Genomic DNA, 8,164 nt, shown 5'->3' on the forward strand with positions numbered 1-8,164 from the left:
TCTTCAGCAAAACATCTGGCCTCATAATGGTCTGGGGTGTGTGTGTGTGTGTGTAAACAGTACTTGTGTGTGAATACATTGGATACATGTACAGGCATGTGCTGGTCATGCATGGTACATGTGTGGTGGTCAGAGAACAGTTAGGGCCAGCCGTCACCTTCCACTTGTTTGGTGAAAGGTTTCGTTTCCCCACGGGAGCGCTGGGATTACAGCTGTGTGCTGCTACACAGAGCTTTACATGAGTTCTGGGGATTCAAACTCGGTTTCTTAAGCTTGCATGGCAAACACTTTATCCACTGACTAGTCTCCCCACCCCTCCCCACCCCCATCTTATCTGTTGAAACATTTCCCATCTACGCCTCCCCAGTGCTGGGATTACAGAGGCTTACTGTCACACCCAGGCTGTTCATTTGGTGTGTGTGAGGGTGTGTGTGTGTGGGGGGGGGGTACGTGTATGTTTAGACACGTGGGTACAGGTGCACCTATGTGCCGCTCTCCGTGCCCCCAGTCTGCGCTCTATGCGCTAGAATCCAGCTCGCGAGCTTCGGGCAAGGGGCTGGAGGTTGAGGAAACACGCAGAGACAGACCGACACACGGACCTCCAATCGCTGGTACAAAGCCCCTCTTTAATAGCGCCATGGAGGCTTAAATACCCTGCAGTCTATGGCCAACAGGTGAAAATCCCATCCTCTGATCCTCTAAACTAGGCACAGCTTCTAGTAACTTCAATTAGAAGGCTCTAGCAGGAAAGAGCAGCTGAAGGCCAGGACTCAGCAAGATCCCTCAGAACTGGAGTTACAGGGATTTGCAGACACTCAGTGGGTGCTGCGATCTCAGTTTAGGTCCTCAGGATCCAGCCACTAGCGCTCTTAACCACTAAGCTGTCTCCAGCCTCATATCCCATTTTTCACATGGGTGTTAGGGGTCCAACCCAGGTCCCCAGGTTTGCAAATCCAGCACTTCACCCACTGAGCCCTCTCCCTGCCCCCACCTGGTTCTCTCACCTGAAGGAGGGCTGTTTGACATCACTCACCCTACAGCGTGTTGCTTGAAGCAACATGCTTTCCCAGAGGTTGTGCGAAAGGCCTGCGCAGACAGCGTCCAGAACAGAGAGAGGCCGGTACGTCCTCAGTGGTGTGGTGCAGGCTATTGTCTTCATCTCTCTGGCCGTAGAAATCCCTGCTGCTGCTGAGAGTTCAAGGTCATCCTCAGCTCAGTAGGGAGTCTGAGGCCAGCCTAAGTTCCCGGTCTCAGAAAAACGAAGTGGGCCCCTCACTGCCTACACCCAATATGCTTTTCTAAATGAACTAGACAGTACACCTGAACCACACTCAAATGTGGTTAAATCAAATTCCTCCCACCTGACCTCCCAGCTCCCAACACATACCCAATGTTCCTGTTCAAAAAAAAATTGTATCAAGCCAGGTACGCGTGGTGATGCAGACCTTTGTAATCTCAGTACCCAGGAGGCAGAGGCAGGTAGCTCTCTGGAGGTTCCAGGCTAGCCTGAGCTACATAGCGAGTTCCAGGCTAGCTATACTGAGACCTTGTCTCAAAATAAATAGATAAATAGAAGGGCCAAAGAAATGGCTCAGAGGGGGGCTGGAGAGATGGCTCAGCGGTTAAGAGCATTGCCTGCTCTTCCAGAGGTCCTGAGTTCAATTCCCAGCAACCACATGGTGGCTCACAACCATCTGGAACGAGGTCTGGTGCCCTCTTCTGGCCTGCAGGCATACACACAGACAGAATATTATGTACATAATAAATAAATATTAAAAAAAAAGAAATGGCTCAGAATTTAAGAGTACTGGCTGCTCTAGGAGAGGACCCAGGTTCAGTTCTGAGCACCCACAGGGTCATTCACAACCTCCATAACACCAATTTCAGGGAATCTAATGCCCTTCATCAAGCATGCATGGGGGGCACAGATATACAACCAAACCAACATTTACGCATGTAAAATTTTCTTTTAAAAAAAAATTCTTTAGACAGGGTCTAATTATGTAGACCAGGCTGACCTCAGATTGATAAAGATTTCCCTGACTGTGCCTTCTGAATTCTGGAATTAAAGGCATGGCTAACCAAATAAATATATATATATTTAAAATTGTATGAAAAAGGTAAACATCTCTTTCTGCCATCTGGGAACAGACTTCTAAAGGCAAATGTGTCTGGAAGGCTGTGATGCAAGGCCATTTCTGTAAACGAATCCCTAGAACCAAAGAAAGCATGACTCCTTAAAACTGAAGGTATTCGTGCCCAAGCTGAAACCAAATCCTAGTTGGACAAGAGATGTGCTCACGTGTCAGGAATGGCACGCGTGTCAGGAACGGCAAGCGTGGCAGGAACGGCAAGCGTGGCAGAAGCGACACGCGTGCCAGACACGACACGCATGCCGGAAACAACACGCGCGCCAGAAACGACACGCACGACAGAAAAACACGTAAGTCAGAAATGACACAGAAATGATGCGCATGTTGGAAACGAAACGCGTGATGTCACCCGTGCTGGAAACGACACGTGTGTCGGAAACGACGCGCATGCCAGATTTGGCATGCATATCAGAAACGACATGCACGTCAGGAAGCGACACAAGTGTCAGGAATGAGGCACATGCCAGGAGGTCACACACGCCAGGAAAGGGCACGTGTCAGAAACGACACGTATGCCGGAAACGACACGTGTGTCGGAAACGACAAATCTGTCGGAAATGACACGCATGTCAGAAACGACACGCGTGCCAGACTCGGCGCGCGTATCAGAAACAGCATGCATGTCACGAAGTGACACAAGTGTCAGGAATGAGGCGCATGCCAGGAGGCCATACACGTGCCAGGAAACAGCACATGTGTCAGAAACGACACGCGACACGTGTCGGAAACAACACACGACGCACGTCGGAAACGACACGCGTGTCAGAAATGACACACGACACGCGCCAGAAACGACACACGTGAAGGAAGCGACACGTGTGCCAGAAACAACAGCGTGTCAAAAACGACACACGCGCCGGAAACGACACGCATGCCAGAAAGCGACGCGCATGTCGGGAACGACACGTGTGCTGGAAACGTCACACGTGTCAGAGGCGACACGTGTGTCAGAAATGACACGTGTGTCTGAAACGACACTCGTGCCGGACTTTGGCGTGTGTATCAGAGACGGCATGCATGTCACGAAGTGACACAAGAGTCAGGAATGAGGCGCATGCTAGGAGGCCACACACGCCAGGAAACGGCACGCGTGTCGGAAATGACACGCGTGCCAGACTTGTCGTGCGTATCAGAAACGGCCCAATCTAGTCATCATCAGAGAGGCTGCCTCTGGCAGGTGATAGGAGCAGATACAGACCCATGGGCAAACATTAGGTGGAAAGGGAGAGCCTTGGTTGGAGGTCTCCATCTGGTCCCTCCCTTCAGAACACAACCTGAGCGAGGTTCCCAGCAGCTACATGGGGTGCCGTACCTCAGGTCTGCTGCCTCTGACCCCCCCTGGCCCCTGCCATGTGCACATGCTCACACACAAGCATACTGCAGTATTCGTTTTCTAAGACAGGGTTTCTCTGTGTAGCCCTGGCTGTCCGAGAACTCACTCTGTAGACTAGACTGGCCTCAAGCTCACAGAGATCCTCCTGCCTTTCCCTCCAGAGTGCTGGGATTAAAGTCATGCGCCACCACTACCCAACATAAAAACAAATCTTCAAAAAGAAAGCCCAGAGTGACTCCCTGTGACAAACTGGACAGAGCCAGCACTCATATGGTGACATAAAACAATCTGTGAGTCCAGGTCAGGGGACTCTGGCGCCACCTTCTGGCCTCTGTGGGCAAGACACATGCACATGGTACACATACATATATGCAGGCAAGCACTCAAGAGTGGTGTGGTACATATCTTTACTCCAGCATCCAGAGGCAGAGACGGGTGGATCTCTGTGAGTTCAAGGCCAGATTACAACCAGGAGAAAGGTAATAGGCCTGGGGAACGGAACGGTGGCAAGATCTGCGTCAAATTCCTGCGAAACCTCTCTACAAAGTCCACTGGACACAGAATCTGTGTGATAGTGCACCCCAGTGCATTTAAGCTAATAGAAATAGATTTGTTGAGAGAGAAAAGGAAAGGAAAGGAAAGGAAAGGAAAGGAAGGGAGGGAGGGAGGGAGGGAGGGAGGGAGGGAGGGAAGGAAAGAAGAAAGAAAAAGGCACTAACACATTGTGTACACCTGTAACCCCAGTACTTTGGAGATGGAAGCAGGAAAGTCAGGAATCCAATGTTAGTGAGTTCAAATTTAAGTTGTCGCCCCCACCCCCACCCCATGACTTTTTTTTTTTTTAAACCTAACAGTAATTGAGAGCTGGTGTTGCTTATGCCCTCATTAGGAAGCGGGTACGAGTTTTATCTCTAGCTTGCAGAGCTGTGGTGCCTAGAGAAGTTAAAGAACTTGCTGAAGGCCACACAGCGGTCAGGTGTCCAGCCTGAACTGCAACGTGAAAGCAATACAAGAGTCAGGCTCTGAAGCCCTAGACTCTACCGCCACCCTGTGGTGATTTTTCTAGTTGCAGGGGAACACAGCGGCTTTTAAACCCCTCCCTAGCTGAGACCACATAGGTTACATGGAGAGACAAAACGAATGAGTGAATAAAGAAATGGATCTCTAGGGGCTGTGTTCCCCGGCGGCTGACTCTCGGCTTAGCCTGGGGTACCTCGAGCGTCAGGAAATGAGGTAGCTCTCAAATCCCTGGCCTCACACCTGTAACCCCAGCACTTGGGAAGCTGAGGCAGGAGGATCACTGTGATTTCCTGACCAGGCTGGGCTACAGAGTGAGAGGTGACACTCCACAATGAACAACAACAACACAGAGCTTGTAACCCCGAAGCTATCGACATTTCTAGGCTGGACAGCTCTTTACATGCTAACACATGCATTATGGTTGTTTAGTGGCCCTGCCCTACATGTGACAACCAAAAATATCTCCGTACTGTGACATGTCCCCTGGGGGAGAAGGAATTTAAAAATTTGCCTTTAGAACCAACCCTTTAGATGATTGTTCTTTGTTTGTTTTTCCTTCTGCCGTCACCTGGAAGCTTGCGCCAAGGCTTCAGTGACCCAGTTAGAAGCGCCAGTCATCTGAGGCCCACTGCAGGCTGGAGCAACAGAGGAGACGATTGATTACACATTGCCTAACTCGTGTCCTCCCTGCGATGGCTTTGGGCCTCCAGCTTCCCATCTGGCCACTGTCTGAACTGCTGTTGTGCGGGGTGGCCAGTCTATCTCAGAGCGGGCCGCCTTTCACTAATCCAGGCTTAATTAGCTCGGGTCTGTAAGGTTCCTTAGGAAGCCAGGATACAGAGGAAGTCTGAGATAGCAGAGTTCTCACAACCACACTCTGAAAACTAACATTATTCCCACATAAAGGGGCTGACTGTAGAAAGGAGGCTGTGTGTGTGAATTGTGAAGGGCCCTTGTGAACTGTGTTTGAGTTCAGAGAGAGACAGAGAGACAGAGAGACAGAGAGGCAGAGAGAGACAGAGAGAGAGAGAGAGAGAGAGAGAGAGAGAGAGAGAGAGAGGCAGAGAAAGACACAGAATCAGAGAGACACAGAGATTCCCTCCTCCCCAGTCCTCTGAAACTCCACCCCCACCCCTGCTCCCAGCCCCTGCAGCAGGAAATTATTTAAAGTATTTCCTGAACAGCTGAAGTACGCTAGAACCTGCCAGCTCTCCACATTAGCTCCAGGAAATGGATGTTGAATCGTTTCTATGCATGAAGAACTGTCTGAGCCCTGCCCCCCATTTTACCTGAAAGGACAGAACAGATCGTCACTTGTGGGAAATACCCAGGATGACGTGAATCTCAGGCTGGCTTCTTGTTAGTAGTCAAGAATGACCTTGAACTTCTGATCTCTTTTCTCACCCCCCCCCCCCCCAGGGACAGAGGCAGGTGGATCTCTGCGAGTTTGAGGCCACCCTGGTCTACATAGTGAGTCCAGGCCAACCAGAGCCATCGTTAAGGGAGTAAAAATGAAGTCAGTCTCTTCTGTTTTAGGCAGAATTCTAGAACGTGTCACAAGAAGAAACTTCGGCCCCATCCTATCTGTAGAGATTCGTTCTCTCTGTACCTGCCTATATCTCTCAGTGTGGGGGTTAGCAAGCACTGTGGGCCAGCAAGTGTGAACCCCTCAAGCAAACCTGTACTGGGGTGTTGTTGGGACTGGGAGCCACCTGGGAGCCAGCTGTAACCTTAGCTAGAAAATTCCCCCACAGCAGAAGTGGGTGAGGGGCCAGAGCAGGCCAGGAAAGCAGGGAACTCCTCCCGAGAGGGGCAGCTCCGAGCCCAGGCTGGGGCTGTAGTTCCCACACAGAAATCTTTTCCTCCCAGGCAGTGGGGCTTGAGTAACTCTGAGGAAGGGTACAGCTGCCTCCGAGGGACCTGGCTGTCAGCGGGAGGATGAGGAACCCGATGCTCACCCCAGTGAGCTTCCCACCCGCTGGGACCTGCACAAGATGGTGGTGGGAGTGGGGGTGCGGGGGCGGTGCTGAACCTGAAGCCAATCCCTACACCTCCTCTTTCTGGGGAGACAAAGGCAGCTCAGAGCTTTAGTGTTTCATCAAGCTTTTGGAATGAATGCCAGTTGTCACTCTGACAAAACCAACCAAGGGGATTACATTGTAAGGAGCTTGTTTTGGCAAATGGTTTGGAGCCTCTGGTAGGGATATTGGATCACAATGGAAGGGGTTGTGTTGTGGAGTTCCCCTCTGTATGCTGTGAATACCATTGGTTAATGAATAAAGCTGCTTTGGCCTCCAGCAGAGCAGAATTGAGTAAGGGGGGGAATTCGAAGCAGACAGGAGGAAAGAAGGCAATGGGGAGACACCATGTAGCCGCTGGAGGAAATCCCTGTGCGCCAGCACTGGTAAACCACCAGCCTCATGGTAAAATATAAAATAATAGGAATGGGTTAATTTTTTTTTTCAAGACACGATTTACTTTGTAGCTTTGAAGCCTGTCCTGGAACTAGCTTTTGTAGACCAGGCTGTCCTCAAACTCAGAGATCTGCCTGCCTTTGCCTCCCAAGTGCTGGGATTAAAGGCGTGCACCACGAGTGACCAGCTAGAATGAGTTAACTGAAAATATAAGAGCTGGCCAATAAGAAGTGTAAGCTAGTAGGCCAAGCAGTGTTGTAATAACACAGTTTCTGTGTGGTTATTAAGGATCTGGGCGGCTGGGAAACAAACGAGCAGCCTCCACCTACAGAATGGCACTCAAACAAGTGGGGTTAACCCATGTGCCCAGACACACACTTCTGGCCCAGGTGCTTGCATGCCCACTCAGGGTTAGGAACGAAGTAGCTGACAACACTCCTGCCACTCAGCACCCTGGCCTGGGAAAGCGGCTGGATCCAGGCCAGGAGAGCATGGCGGATTCCCACCACCATTATGCAGACGTATTTTCCAGGCCATGCAGCGCACCGCATGGCAGATTTAACTTTTACTCAGATAAAAAGGGTTTACGTGCTGCATGGTGCTACCCAGAGTTGAGGTGGTGAGCACAGCTCCCTCCTGGTGGTTCCAGAGCTGACAGTGACCCCTGCCATGTTAAAAGGCTGAGAGAGGCATGATGGGATAATAGATTTGTAATTGTGAGTTACTGTTTTTAGACAAATATATTGGTATCGATTCTTGTATATTGATACAAAGTTAAATTATATTGACTATTATATGCATGCATGCTTCTACCTGTTTAAAACATTTTTATGTATTGACATATATTGTATTGATATATATATAGTATATATATTTACCATATTGCAGTGTACATTTCTACCTCTGATTAAGATACTTATATATTGTTTGTGTATTGATATATATTTACCATATTGCAATGTATATTTGTACATTGTTTATATTTGGAGGTCATTATCCTCATTTGTTACACAGTTGTTTATTGTCTTAGTCTTTAAGTTAGATAGATATTGAGAATTATATAGATCAATAGTCATCTAAGTTTGTCATTTATAATTAGACTAATCAGGTTCTTTAGATACATAGAGATTATACTCAGTATAGATAGATAATCTTCAACCTCTTCTAAGAGCTGTAGAAAATGGCCTTTAATCTAACTCAGAGTTTCGTGATAGTGAGACACAATTGCTCCTGGCAACACCGCT

The sequence above is a fragment of the Alexandromys fortis genome, unplaced genomic scaffold, assembly GCF_014885135.2.
Source record: "Alexandromys fortis isolate MF-2015 unplaced genomic scaffold, M_Fortis_MF-2015_v1.1 scaffold_156, whole genome shotgun sequence".
Taxonomy (NCBI): Eukaryota; Metazoa; Chordata; class Mammalia; order Rodentia; family Cricetidae; genus Alexandromys; species Alexandromys fortis.